General features: G+C 36.3%; 1 non-coding gene across 1 annotated transcript; it reads right to left on the reverse strand.

Annotated features, from left to right (window-relative positions):
• Positions 1–229: 229 nt before the first annotated feature.
• Trnas-aga lies at positions 230–301 on the reverse strand. The gene has a single exon. It is a non-coding gene; the product is annotated as a tRNA-Ser (tRNA).
• Between the last annotated feature and the right edge of the window lie 14184 nt (positions 302–14485).

Genomic DNA, 14485 nt, shown 5'->3' on the forward strand with positions numbered 1-14485 from the left:
TTAAAATATCATAGCACGTCTAGTTTTTGTGATATTGACTGTTGAAAGTGCATAATTTGACTATTTCAGCCAACCTGCATGCAAGTTTGTCAGCTTGTATGGCAATATATTTGCTCAATTTGCCACAGAACTCAAACTTTATCAACTACCGAAAAGCTAAACATTACATATAATTAGCAATTGGATAAGATGGACAAATTGATGTGAAGATTTGCGAAAAAGTTACACGTCTTCTCAGTGAGAATCGAACTCACGACTCCCCGATCTCTAGTTGGGCGCGTTACCGCTACGCCATGAGAGGACTCATGAACGCAGAAGTTAACCTGAATTCGGTTTCAGCTCAATAATCACGTGGTCCGTTTTCGCAAAGTGCACCTCTTTCGGAAGAATTAGATGCCCATCCAAACACAACGTTTTCTATATATATCCAATGCCTAGCCCGAGAGCGCATTGTTTTTTAGGTATAGGAATAGCACACTAGCCTACACTAGCCAGCAACTGCGCTGGCTGAGATTTCTATTGTGTGGGCTTCCAATGGGTCGCGACGTTCTCTGGCTAGTGAAGAATGTAGAAGAATGTTGTATTTTGCCATATAAAAGAAACGAAGAATTTTGTATGGAGATTGCAAGCATGTTAAAAAAAATCAATTTAATCTTAATTGAATCGTACAATTTCAACCAAATTACATCTGAAATGAAAGTTAAAGTCCTTTTCTGCATGCTTGATGGATAAGATCATAAAAAAATTGTGATAAATCATACTTTAAATTTTATGTAAATATCAATAAAACCAGTGTTTTATACAACTTTGGCGACCTGTAGCAAAAAATTGTGACGTGCTGGAACATTTCTGTAAACGGCATCAGATTCAGAGACCCCAAATCTACTAGAAACACATAATTTAATCCTTGAGACACACAAAATTGTCGTTTATGTTACTCTGTGTAATTGAATACGAATTAATGTGGATGAGAAAACGTCAGAATGATCTACACATCCTTCTGGCAATGGTTGATTGTATTGGGAAATATCCAGTATGGGAATATCCAGTATGGTTCCATTCCCAAAGAATTCAATAAAACTAAATCTGCAAAATCTAAACTATTGATATCTAAATACTCTTGAACATCATTTTCAATCACTTTACAAATTATTTGAGCTTTCTGTGACTGTAATTAGGGAAAGTATACCAGTTATGGCCATAGTGGTTCCCTATTAGGCCATATGCAAAATTCCGATAATTTTGAAATTTTTAATCTTTTCAAATGTTTTAACATTAAGATATATCCTATATCTTACTGCTCAAACACTAAAAAACTTTTCAAGCAAACCATTTATTTCATTTTGGATCTCTTCAGGTGACTTGAGAGACCTTTCAGGATAACTTTGAACAAAAGTTCAGTTTTGTCGTCGTAAGTGAAAATATTTTTCTTTCCCGTTCAAGTTGTTCGAGAAGAACATCACAATCTCTAAGGAGGGGACGGACCTGGTGTAGGGGTTAGAACACACGCCTCTCACGCCGAGGACCTAGGATCGAATCCCATCCCCGAGATAGTCACTAAAAATTTCAGTAGTGACGACTTCCTTCGGAAGGGAAGTAAGCCGTTGGTCCCGAGATGAACTAGCCCAGGGCTAAAAATCTCGTTAATATAGAAAAAAAAAACAATCTCTAAGGGTTTCCGGCGAAACACGGCAGACTCCTTTTTTGCGATTTGGAAGGACACCTTGATTCCCCTAATGCGGTTTAAAATCTCCTGCCTGAATCCTTCAAATTTGGAAACATGCATTGAAGAGCCTGGGCTAGTGTTTGTTTCTATTCGCTGCTCGAAAAATTTTCGAATCTGAATTTGTAAATCTGAATTGGCAAAAATTTTGACTTATTGATTCGTAATTAGTCAATTTTTTGTCATTGATACTTCAATGCCATGCGATCGTAGAATAATTTGCAAAGTAATTCCAACAGCAGAACTTTATTTGATGAGTGCTCTCCAGGATATTTCTCAATTCAATACCATGTTTTTCCTTTTCTAGAAACCCTTCTACGATTGTTTGGTCTTAACCAACTTTAACCAGTTTTAAAGCTAACTGGTTACTCATGCTGACTTTGATTCAGATCATGTCCCTGTTACATTTCAAATATCCCATTAAGCGATTCTGAATCCTATAAGCTCCAAATTCAATTATTTTCGAGCCGATTGGAAGACTTATGAAACATACATTGATAGTAATCTTGATGATAGCATTTCTTTGCAAATAAAACTTGAAATGAACTAATTCCATTGTCTACTCGATATGAGCTAATTCCATTGTTGAAGCAAAAGGCATTGCAATACCAAAATGTGAAGTAGAACTCGAATCCGTGAGTACAGTATGGCCCCCAAAAAAAGGCGAAAATCATCATATCATGTTTATGGTAGTTTTTATATGGAAAATGTAAACGAAACATAAATGTTATTCATTATTTGTATTGTACAATCTGTTTAGACTCTGTTTTTCGCTATTGACATGATTTTATCTGTGACTATCACATTAGCGAAGACGAATTGGAAACATATATAAATGTTTTATTATGCAGTCATCTAGTTCAATATTTTTGTAATACAAACTTCTGAAACATCAAAGATGGGTTGAGATTCTTCACAGTCTTTGTATCTAGCATTCGTCTATATCAAATGATAGAATGGATTCATATCTGGAGAATTGGAGACTTAAACGTTTTTTAGAAAATACGGCTCATTCTGGAGAGTCGTGGTTGAACCTTCATATAAGTGTAATAAGCGGCTCGGTTTTGCTCAAAACCTATGAGCCAGAATTGATCCAAGTTGTCTATATATGAAAGAACAAATTTCTTCCTTAAAAAACTGTTATAGATCTCTGTATTTATTTTTTAACTAACTTCAACAGAAAATTAAGGCGTGTCAAACCCTTAAGATACAAATGACCTCAAAACTATGACCTCGGCAAAATATTTTATTGTGACCATGAGAAACACGTTCTCTAAGAACTCCTTCATCCTCTGATATCAAACAAACTAATATTTTCAACAATAATGTGTGATTTTCGAAGGTGTGAAGTTCATCACCAGAATATACAACAATCAGACGCTGTTTCTAGCTTTGAGCGAACAAAATCTTTAAACTTATTTTCGTTATTACAATACTTAGAGTAGTAAGAAATATATGACAAAAACTGTCCTAGATGGCAAAGCTATGTCAAAATATACTACAGTAATCAGAAATAACATTCACTCTCAAAAACAATAAAATTAACGCTTGTGGATGTTAAATTCACGTTCAAACAGTTTTCGCATTTTTTTATGGGCCAATACTGTAATAGATGATGATCTCAAACTCTTGATCGGTATTGAAACGTGAGGAGAAGACAATTTCAACGCACTCGCAACCCTGATATGAAAATGACATGGCAGGATCTGCAGAAAGAAATTAAAAAACGATTTTCACAATAAAGAAACAAAAATTTTGAAAATAAAATTTCTCAATTGGACTCTGACGCAAAAATTTTGAAAAAAAAACCTCAGAGGTCAATTCCGATTTGGAAAGAGTAAAACCAATTATTACTATCTAATTGCGAAAAAGCTCAAAAACTTGCTATGCAGTTTGAAAGCGCGCACAATTTTAATTTAGGACTTACTAGTCCAATAGAAAATCAAGTTACTCAGGACTTCAAAAACATTCTCAATCAAGAGAACGTTTTCGAAAATTCCTGGGAGTCTGAATTGGAAGAAGTGAGAACTATTATTAAAAAATTCAAAAATATGGAAGCCCCTTGCGATGATGGATTTGTTTACATCAAGAAACTTCCAGAAGGTAGCTTATCATTCTCAGTTGATATGGAAAAATGCCAAAGTTGTACCCATTTTAAAATCAGACAAAAATCCTGCGGAAGCTTCTAGCTATCTTGATATTAGATTGGCTTTTCAGTCTTGACAAAATTTAAACTGTTATTTTATTTTGGATTTTCGGTCCGTTTGGTATCTTCCTCAGGGACTAATTGTTACAGCTCTCTCATTCAGTGTGGTTCGGTAGAACCTGTAACTGCCTGGTGGATCGATTTTTCCCGCACAACCGCAGCCAGTTTAGGAAGGATTTTCGGTGGGAAAATCTAACTTAAAGCGGCGCACCGGAATTTAGTGCCTGGTCGAATATCGATCACCATTGCTTTACATCGATCGAAACGTTGGACAAAATGAAATAACAGTGTTTAATTTTGTCAAGACTGAAAAGCCAATCTAACATCAACAAGGAACTACAGTCGAACTACCAACGATACAGCTTCTTGCTATTGTCCAATCAGTTTACTTCCCTCAATCAGTAAATTTTTTGAAAAGGTCATTTTGAACAGAATGATGGCCCACATCAACGAAAATTCAATTTTTGCCAATGAACAGTTCGGACATTCGACCACTTTTTACGTGTAACAAATTTGATCCGTTCCAACAAATCTGAAGGCTTTTCTACTGGTCTTGCTCTTCTAGACATAGAAAAAGCATTCGACAGTGTTTGATCGTAAAATTAAAAAACTTTAATTTCCCAACATACATTGTTAGAATAATTCAATCTCCTGGGCTAAAACTATGTGCATCTATAGATGTCAAAATATTAGTAAATAGGTGCACGCAGATTTCTTCCTTAAAAGCACTGCCGGTCAGTGGGAGGTGAATTGTACACACACACATACATTGTTAGAATAATTCAAAGTTAACCGTCAAATCGTACAGTTCAGGTTAATTATCAGAACTCCAGGTATGAAGGACTTCCTGTAAGGGCTGGTGTTCCTCATGGCAGCATTCTAAAACAAATATTATACAATATTTTCACATCTGACTTAGGCATCTGAGGTATGTCAAAAATCTTTGTTTGCGAATGAGGCCTCTCCACCAAAGGACGAAGCCTGCGTGTCATCTGCTGTCGATTGGAAAAAAGATTGTTTATTTGTTCTTCATACTTGCAAAAATGGAAGATTTCTCCTAATGCTTCCAAAACTCAACTAATAATATTCCCACATAAACCAAAAGCTCTTTATTTGAAACCATCAAGTAGACATGTTGTCACGATAAGAGGGGTTCCAATAATTTGGTCAGATGAAGTTAAGTATCTAAGGCTCATGCTTGATAAGAATTTAACTTTCAAAAATCATATTGAGGGCATTCAAGCCAAATGTAATAAATATGTAAAATGTCTCTATCCCCTTATTAAAAGAAAATCAAAACTTTGTCTTAAGAACAAGCTTCTGATATTCAAACAAATTTTCAGGCCAGCCATGTTGTATGATGTACCAATATGGACTAGCAATGGTGATCGATATTGGATCAGGTACTCAATTCCGGTGCGCAGCTTCAAGTTCGATTTTCCCACCGAAAAAGCATCCTAAATTGGCTGCGGTCGTGCGGGAAAAATCGATCCACCAGACAGTTACAGGTTCTACCGAACCACACTGGACGAAAGAACTGTAACAATTGAGTCCCTGAGGAAGGTCCAAAACGGACCGAAACGTTGGACAAAATAAAATAACAGTTTTTAATTTTGTCAAGACTGAAAAGCCAATATATCACCAGTAATACCAGAAAGACAGCTCTGCAAAGAATTCAAAATAAAATTTTGAAAATGATTCTGAAGCTCTCTCTGGTATAGCTTCTCTCTGGTATAGTACCAAGGAGTTACAAAGAATTACAATGTTGAAACAATGGAACAAATGTCAAATAAAATAATAAAAATCGTTACAATCTTCTATTGCCACGATTAATGCGTTACATGTTTAGGTAAAGTTAGGTTAAGCAAATAGAAAACGTTATTTTTTTTCTCTTATAAGCAGGTGAAATCAACTCACCTGTAAAAAATCTGACTTTGTTTTACCAAATTAGGATGATAGTGTTGTCTAACAACACAGAACACCTAGATATAAGAAATGAATGTAATGTTTGGAATGATACTAATAAAAAAAAATAAAATATAGATTGAATATCCCATGTTGAAACATTGGATCACATGTTGAATAAATTTATCAATAATTTGGTTGGATTCAGAATACTATAGAAACTTTGTTTGGTTGTTTTACAGGGTTGTCCAAACTGTAAGTTTTATCTATTGCATCAATGGAACATTTGTAATATCAAGAAAATCCATGTTGAATTTCACTTGGAACATAGGAATGTCATCAAAGCATTTTTTCGTTTATCCATTCAATTGCGTCGCAAACATAAACATATGACCTTAGAGTGATGCAAATTTTGAAATGTTTGCTCCCCTATGCTGAAACGATTTTAATTATGGTAAATAGCATCCTCCATAAGTTTGAAGTGATTCGGAAGAAATTTGACTGTGCACAAGTCATTTGAAGTTTATATGGAGATTACAATGGAAAACGCCAATCTTTTGTTTTCAGTCTTCATTGGGGAGCAAAAACTTCATCATCATCAGTCTAATATGACCGATATAAATATGTTGATTGAGCTGTAAAGCTTGATTCAAATGAGGATCCAGATCAGGGAATCCCGCCTGGAACATTATACTGTTGTAATTGTGTCGGCAAATTAACGTAAACGGTCAAATGATCGTCGAAATCGATGATAACAATTACCTACATTTTGGAGGAAGTCCGGTGGCCAACAACGGGCCAATCGTGTGGACTCGCGAGGGCTTTCCAGCTGTTTGACGTAACTTGCCCAATTTATTTGAGCCCGTGCTGTTTCCGGTCATTTATGATGGACTCCGCAGATATACCGTATGAACCTTATCTTGGCTGGAAATTGCACACCATGTAATTAATAGAATACGCTGTCGATCAAGTGCATCGTGCGCAATAAGAGCACCAGCGGCATGAATGAAAAATCGTGCTCAGGGAAAATTTACGTTTCCCCCCGAAAAAAAAGCCTGCTGCCGGGCAAACCATTCATGCGTACTCTCATTCATCGAATGCAACAACAGCCAAACTCGGCAGATGATATACGACCTCGTTTGCATCTTTTCTGTCTGTGCGCGCCACCGCCAAGCGAAGATTCGAGGCCAGCTGTGCCACTAATTACTGGCCTCGGCATTGATACTGTGTCGTGTCTTCTCCGCCAAGACTGCATCATCTTCCAATGTCAATAGCGGGGCTGTCTTGTTTATGATCATTTTCGGATGGCCCTCGAATGTGCATTGCATCGCAAATTGAAGACGCAAGCAGGCAAGGTATCGCACACAGGACTAATAGGAACATGTTTTGGGCAAATATGTTTAAATGGTCTCATATATATCTACAGGATCGAAAACCTTACACGACCTTGAAGACGCCTTACAGGTACAAACTCTGATTGAATTAAATGGTATACTACTGAAATCGGTTTTTCATTTATTTATAAGCTATCCATTTTTTTTTTTTTTTTTTTTTTTTCACTTATAACCAGGAATATGGTCCAATTGCTCCTATGTGCATCGTAAGGTCTCTCCACTGTGCCATTAATGTGCAAATTCGACTCTCGAGATGCAAGTTTGCGCAAAAGATGACAAACATGTGGCCATATTTTGGCGACAAACCCGAACCGGTACTTCTTTTGCCACTTTGTTCGTGACTGGATGGGCAGGCACACTTCCTTCTTCCTGGGAGAGCCTGATCGTTCCTTTTCGTACAAGCAGCGGGCATCAGGTAATTAGCATTAATGATTTTCTGCAGACATTATCGTCAAGAAGGCAAAACGATTGTCGCTTCTGCCTGGGCTTGCCTTGTGCTGGGGCCATAAAGAGGAATTACATTTATTGCATTTTTGAGGCGTTAACACAGCGCGCGAAAGGACGATGGTCCTCGGGAATGAATGTCTTAATGACTGTTTCCTCAAAACTTCAGCTTTGTTTGAGGTTCAGCTCGGAATGTGTGTCAATGGGTATCTGGGGTCGTAAGAGAATCCTTTCAAATAAATGTTATAAGAAAGATGACTTTGACAAGGTTTCTACTGTCAACAACTGTATGTATTTAATCCTAAACAGCAAACAAAATTAGTATGATTCCACGTCGTATAGATGCACCTCATCATAAACCACTTATTTTTTGTGATTTTATAAACCACTTACGTAAAATGCTGCCGGATGATTTTTGTCCATATCACAGCGTAACAAAAAGACATTTTTGCGTGTCTCAAGGATCAAATTATGTGTCTCCAGTAGATTTGGGGTCGCTGAATCTGATGCCGTTCTCAGAAATGTTCCATCACGACACAAGTTTTAGCTACAGGTCACCAATGTTGTATAAAACATTGGTTTCATTGATGTTTACACAAAATATAAATTATGGTTTGTTATATTTTTTGTGATTTTATCCACCAAGCATGCGAAATAGTACTTAAACTTTTATTACAGATATAATTTGGTTGACATTGCGCGATTAAATTTAGAATAAATCGATTTTTTCAACATACCTGCACTCTTCAAACAAAATTCTTCGTTTCTTTTATATGGCATATTTTCTATTACTTTTCTAATATAGTGTCCATTTCTCGGCCATTTTGTTCGCCTCGGGATTCGGGACAAAAATTTAAGCTTATCCCGGCAAATCCCGGGATCCCGGGATTTCAAAAATTTTAAATAAAACTAGAATTTTGGTTGAAATAAAAGTACAACTTCGACAATACAACTTTCCAAGATAATATCACAGACAAACAGACGTAACACATAGAACAAATCTCGATCAAAATCATAGTCACGAGGACATGTACGCCCAATGCTAAAATTAGTGTGTTTGGCCGACGGGCCAACAGAGGGCGGTAGTGTGTAAACGTCAAACGCGAACAAAAATGATGCGAGCGCTGCGGGTGGTGGATTGGCCACCCAGACAACCAGAAATCGCATGAAAGTTCACGTTACAACTCGTTTATTCATACTAATTACATCAAACCCGCAAAACACCGTGGATAAACTCGTCAGATTGATGACCTGCCTCGCATAAAACACTTCTTTTCTGAGTTCACTTGTACATTTTGTTTCGTCTCGTACACTCGCACCAACGAAATCGGATCACTCCGTAGCAGCTGTCAAATCAACATTTGTTATCATAAGTTAAGTCGGATAAGATCACAGGTTAGTTCGGTAGAAAATTTATACACTCGCATTGTATGTTATTATTCATCACATAATGTATGCACGCATATCGCCTCCACTTTTGTACGTAAAAGGCCTTTTCGCGACATCTTATAAGTGAAAATTTGTACATATAAAGCCTCCAGGTGATTTCGTTATACGTACATTTTGGTTGTCTGGGCATCTACCATATTTTTGAATCGACCGTTAAAAAGGTGGTCGATGGACAATGATGAGAGTGTGACGTCTGTTTGTCTGTGATAATATGTTATATTGATAATATAGATATATGTTAATTATAACAAATCACATTTCATGTATTCTTATGAAGTAACTTGACAAAAATCAAAACTTAGCTTGATAAATTACGGATTTGCTATGGATTTTTCAAATTCTCTACAACACTTAAGCTAGGTATGCTCTTCTGCTTAAGAAAAGTAAAAATTTCTGCGGAAAGAAATGGTCAAGAAATTTTCCTCAGAGAGCCCCATTTGATTTGACTTTTCTTTTGAACTGCATACTGCGATCAAAGACAAATGCTTTTCTTGAGCATTTCTTGCAAGAAACTTCCTACGCATCGAGATAGGCGACTATTTTTCTGTTGAAGTGCATACTTCCCATTATGCTTAAATGTATGGTATGAATATTAGTCATAATATAAAATCAATTTGCTTCAAACATTAGAATAAAGAAACGATTACAGATCATTGAAGATATTGTAGAAGATCATGCAAAAAGTTAATTACTGATGTTTAGGTGTACTTCCAAATTTGCTTGAAGATTATAAGCTATAATTTAAAGCCCCAGCTAATGTTGAAGAGAAAAGCATTAAAACTTTGAAACTAGACAAAAAAAAATATATGTGTTTCTTACTTGGTAAATTGATCTTTTCATGAAAATAATTACTTTTTTTTAATTCCTTTATAAGTATCATTCCAAACATTACATTCATTTCTTATATCTAGGTGTTCTGCATTATTAGACAACACTATCATCCTAATTTGGTAAAACAAATTTAAGATTTAATTAACATTTTGTTAACAACATTCTTCTTTCTGACGTTACGTCCCCATTGGGACAGAGCCTGCTTCTCAGCTTAGTGTTCTTATGAGCACTTCCACAGTTATTAACTAAGAGCTTACTACACAGAAAGAAAAATCCATGTGAATTTCAGCGCAAAATGATGCACATGAAGGGAATGCCAGATATGTCGCAAATTTACATGACACATCGTGTAAATTTACATCAACATCATGTAAATTTGTGCGAATTGTCGCGTAATCGGTTAGAGTCCATGCTTGATTACACGATGTGTAGCGGAAAATTACATGATGTTATTGTAATTTTACACAATGTGACATGTAAATTTGCGACATATCTGGCATTCCCTTTATGTGCATGATTTTACGCTGAAATTTACATGGATTTTTCTTTCTGTGTATGCCAATGACCATTTTTGCATGCGTATATCGTGTGGCAGGTACGAAGATACTCTATGCCCTGGGAAGTCGAGAAAATTTCCAACCCGAAAAGATCCTCGACCGGTGGGATTCGAACCCACGACCCTCAGCTTGGTCTTGCTGAATAGCTGCGCGTTTACCGCTACGGCTATCTGGGCCCAACAACATATAACATTTTATTTGCCGTAGCAGTTCAGATGAGTTGATTTCACCTGCTTATACTTGACCTAACTTAACCTAAACACATAACGCATTAATCGTGGCAATAGAGGATTGTAACGATTTTTTCCTGAAATTACTTATTATTTTATTTGACATTTGTTCCAATGTTTCAACATTGGATATTCTACACGGGTAAAAATGCGGCACTCTAAAACAGGAGAAAGAGTCATGATTTCGGGAGGAAAGTGTGTTTTCATGTTATGAAAATACACCATGACCAAAAGTCATGAAATCATGAAGCATTTTACCGTAACGCCGGCTGTACGTTACGTTTTCAATTTTTAGCGAAGAAAAATGGCAGTTAAAATTCTCAAATCATGAGGCATGTATGCTGGAACCATGAATAAAATTCATGGATTTAGTCATCTGTCATTTATGATTCCTATTTTTGATACGAAAAGCAGCAATTTCGGTCGTGAAATCATGAAGCAGGATCTGATATCATGAACACAGGTCATGAACACATAAGCACTTTTCATGTATTCTGATGCCTGTCATTTATGATTCCAATTTTGGTGCTGAAAAGTGGCAAGTTGAGTCATGAAATCATGAAGCAGGATCCCTGAATCATGAACTCAGTTCATGAAAACGAAACATTGTACGTCAATTTAGATACCAGTTTATATTTGCCATTGGTAAACAAATAAAACAAAGATTAATTTTTTTACTGCTTTTGTGCCGATAGTTTCGTAATAAACCGTGAAAACATTCCGCAAATGTCAACCTAACGAGTGTGACATCTTTAGCAGGAACGCGAAAATTCGGTGGTTAGGTTGGTACACAAAATGTTGTTTCGAGCATCAATTGAATTGGTAAATGGTCCCTGGGCTGGTGGATTGCATGAGTCATGGAACACTCCTTAACAACTCTGCGGATGTGGAAAGTGGAACTGGATCATCCGGCTGCCGAAGGCCTTTTGTGACCTGCTCTGTTATTGGACGTGGGGTATGCATCACTTCCGAACAGTTGAAATCGCCGACGAGCTTGTCAGGCAAAATCTTTGCTCAAAGTGAAACATTGCCCGGTTCTGCAAAGTCAGGATTAAGTAAGTACATTTATTGTGTCGTGAAACAATGTTGGAACTCACGAGAATTTCACCAAGAATGTCATCGATATGATGACAAGGTTCCGAAGAATTTAAACTTTTTCAAAACAAAACTTTTTTTATAATTTCACTAGAAAAGATCACCGATCGCCACGAGACACGTTGACTAAGGTGAAGAAAGTGACAGTTAGATTTGTGTAACGCCCTGAGCATACAAATTCTTGCATAATACTCACGTTTTCATGACTTTTAGTCATGATATCATGAAACATAAAATTTTATGAAATCATGACTTTTTGTTCATGAAGCCGGCAACGGATTTTTTTCCGTGTATGTAACTCATTGGTACTATACCAGGGAGGAAGTCTCAGAATCATTTTCAAAATTTTATTTTGAATTCTCTGCAGAGTTTTCTTCCTGGTATTACAACAGCTAGTCCATATTGGTACAGCATACAACATGGCTGGCCTGAAAATTTGTTTGAATACCAAAAGCTTGTTCTCAAGACAAAGTTTAGATTTTCTGTTGATGTGGATGAAGACATTTTATAAATTTGTAACATTTGGCTTGAATACCCTCAATGTGATTTTTGAAAGTTAAATTCTTATCTAGCATGAGCCCTAGATACTTAACTTCATCTGACCAATTTATTGGAACCCCTCTCATCGTGACAACATGTCTACTTGAAGGTTTCAAATAAAGAGCTTTTGGTTTATGTGGGAATATTATTAGTTGAGTTTTGGAAGCATTAGGAGAAATCTTCCATTTTTGCAAGTATGAAGAAAAAATATCTAAACTTTTTTGCAATCTACTACAGATGACACGCAGGCTTCGTCCTTTGGCGGAGAGGCCTGTGTCATCCGCAAACAAAGATTTTTGACATCCCTGAGGTAGCTCAGGTAAGTCAGATGTGAAAATATTGTATAATATTGGTCCCAAAATGCTGCCTTGAGGAACACCAGCTCTTACAGGAAGTCTTTCAGACCTGGAGTTCTGATAATTAACCTGATGTGTACGATTTGACAGATAACTTTGAATTATTCTAACAATGTATATTGGAAAATTACAGTTTTTCAATTTTACAATCAAACCTTCATGCTAAACACTGTCGAATGCTTTTTCTATGTCTAGAAGAGCAAGACCACTGGAATAGCCTTCAGATTCGTTGGAACGGATCAAATTTGTTACACGTAAAAGTTGATGAGTGGTCGAATGTCCATGGCGGAATCCGAACTGTTCATTGGCAAAAATTGAATTTTCGTTGATGTGGGCCATCATTCTGTTCAAAATAACCTTTTCAAAAAGTTTACTGATGGAGGAAAGCAAACTGATTGGACGATAGCTAGAAGCTTCTGCAGGATTTTTGTCTGGTTTTAAAATTGAAACAACCTTAGCATTTTTCTATTTGTCAGGAAAATATGCTAATTGAAAACATTTGTTAAATAAATCAACTAGAAATGATAAACTACTTTCTGGAAGTTTCTTGATAATGATGTAGAAAATACCATCATCGCCAGGAGCTTTCATGTTTTTGAATTCTTTAATAATAGTTCTCACTTCTTCCAAATCAGTCTCCCAGGCATTTTCGAAAAAGTTCTCTTGATTGAGAATATTTTCGAACTCCTGAGTAACTTGATTTTCAATTGGACTAGTAAGTCCTAAATTAAAAAGTGTGCGCACTTTCAAACTACATAGCAAGTTTTTGAGCTTTTTCGCAATTAGTTAGTAATAATTTGTTTTCCTCTTTCAATGCCGGTATTGGCTTCTGAGGTTTTTTTTTTTAAGATTTTAGATAATTTCAAAAAGTGCTTAGAGCCAGGGTCCAATTGAGAAATTTTATTTTCAAAATTTTTGTTTCTTAATTGAGCAAAACGTTTCTTGATTTCTTTCTTCAAATCCTGCCATATAATTTTCATAGCAGGATCACGAGTGCGTTGAAATTGCCTTCTCCTCACGTTTTTAAGACGGATCAAAAGTTTAAGATCATCGTCTTCGGATTCAAATTTTACTTCACATTTTGGAATTGCAATGCTCCGGGCCTCAACAATGGAATTTTTTAAAGTTTCAAGAGCATTGTCAATATCAAGTTTAGTTTCTAAAGAAATGTTAACATCAAGATTAGAGTCAACATACGTTTTATATATATTCCAGTTGGCTCGTAAATAATTGAAAGTGGAGCTGATAGGATTGAGAATCGCTTCTTGGGATATTTGAAATGTAACAGGGACATGATCAGAATCAAAATCAGCATGAGTAATCAGTTGGCTACAAAGATGACTAGAGTCGGTTAAGACCAAATCAATCGTAGATGGATTTCTAGAAGAGGAAAAACATGTGGGTCTATCAGGGTATTTAATTGAGAAATATCCTGAAGAGCACTCTTCAAATAAAATTCTGCCGTTGAAATTACTTTGAGAATTATTCCATGACCGATGTTTGGCATTAAAGTCACCAATGACAAAAAATTGACTAATTGCGAGTCAATTTACGCAAGTCAGTTTGGAGCAAATTAACTTGCTGTCCAGAGCATTGAAAAAGCAAATAGGCAGCTATGAAAGTATATTTACCAAACTGTGTTTCAACAGAAACACCTAAAGTTTCAAAAACTTTAGGGGTCGTCCATAAATGACGTAGCATTTTAGGGGGGAGGGGGGTCTTCACGAATTTGTGACGATGTGTGACGAGGGGGAG

Source organism: Aedes aegypti, chromosome 3 (genome assembly GCF_002204515.2).
Source record: "Aedes aegypti strain LVP_AGWG chromosome 3, AaegL5.0 Primary Assembly, whole genome shotgun sequence".
Classification (NCBI taxonomy): Eukaryota; Metazoa; Arthropoda; class Insecta; order Diptera; family Culicidae; genus Aedes; species Aedes aegypti.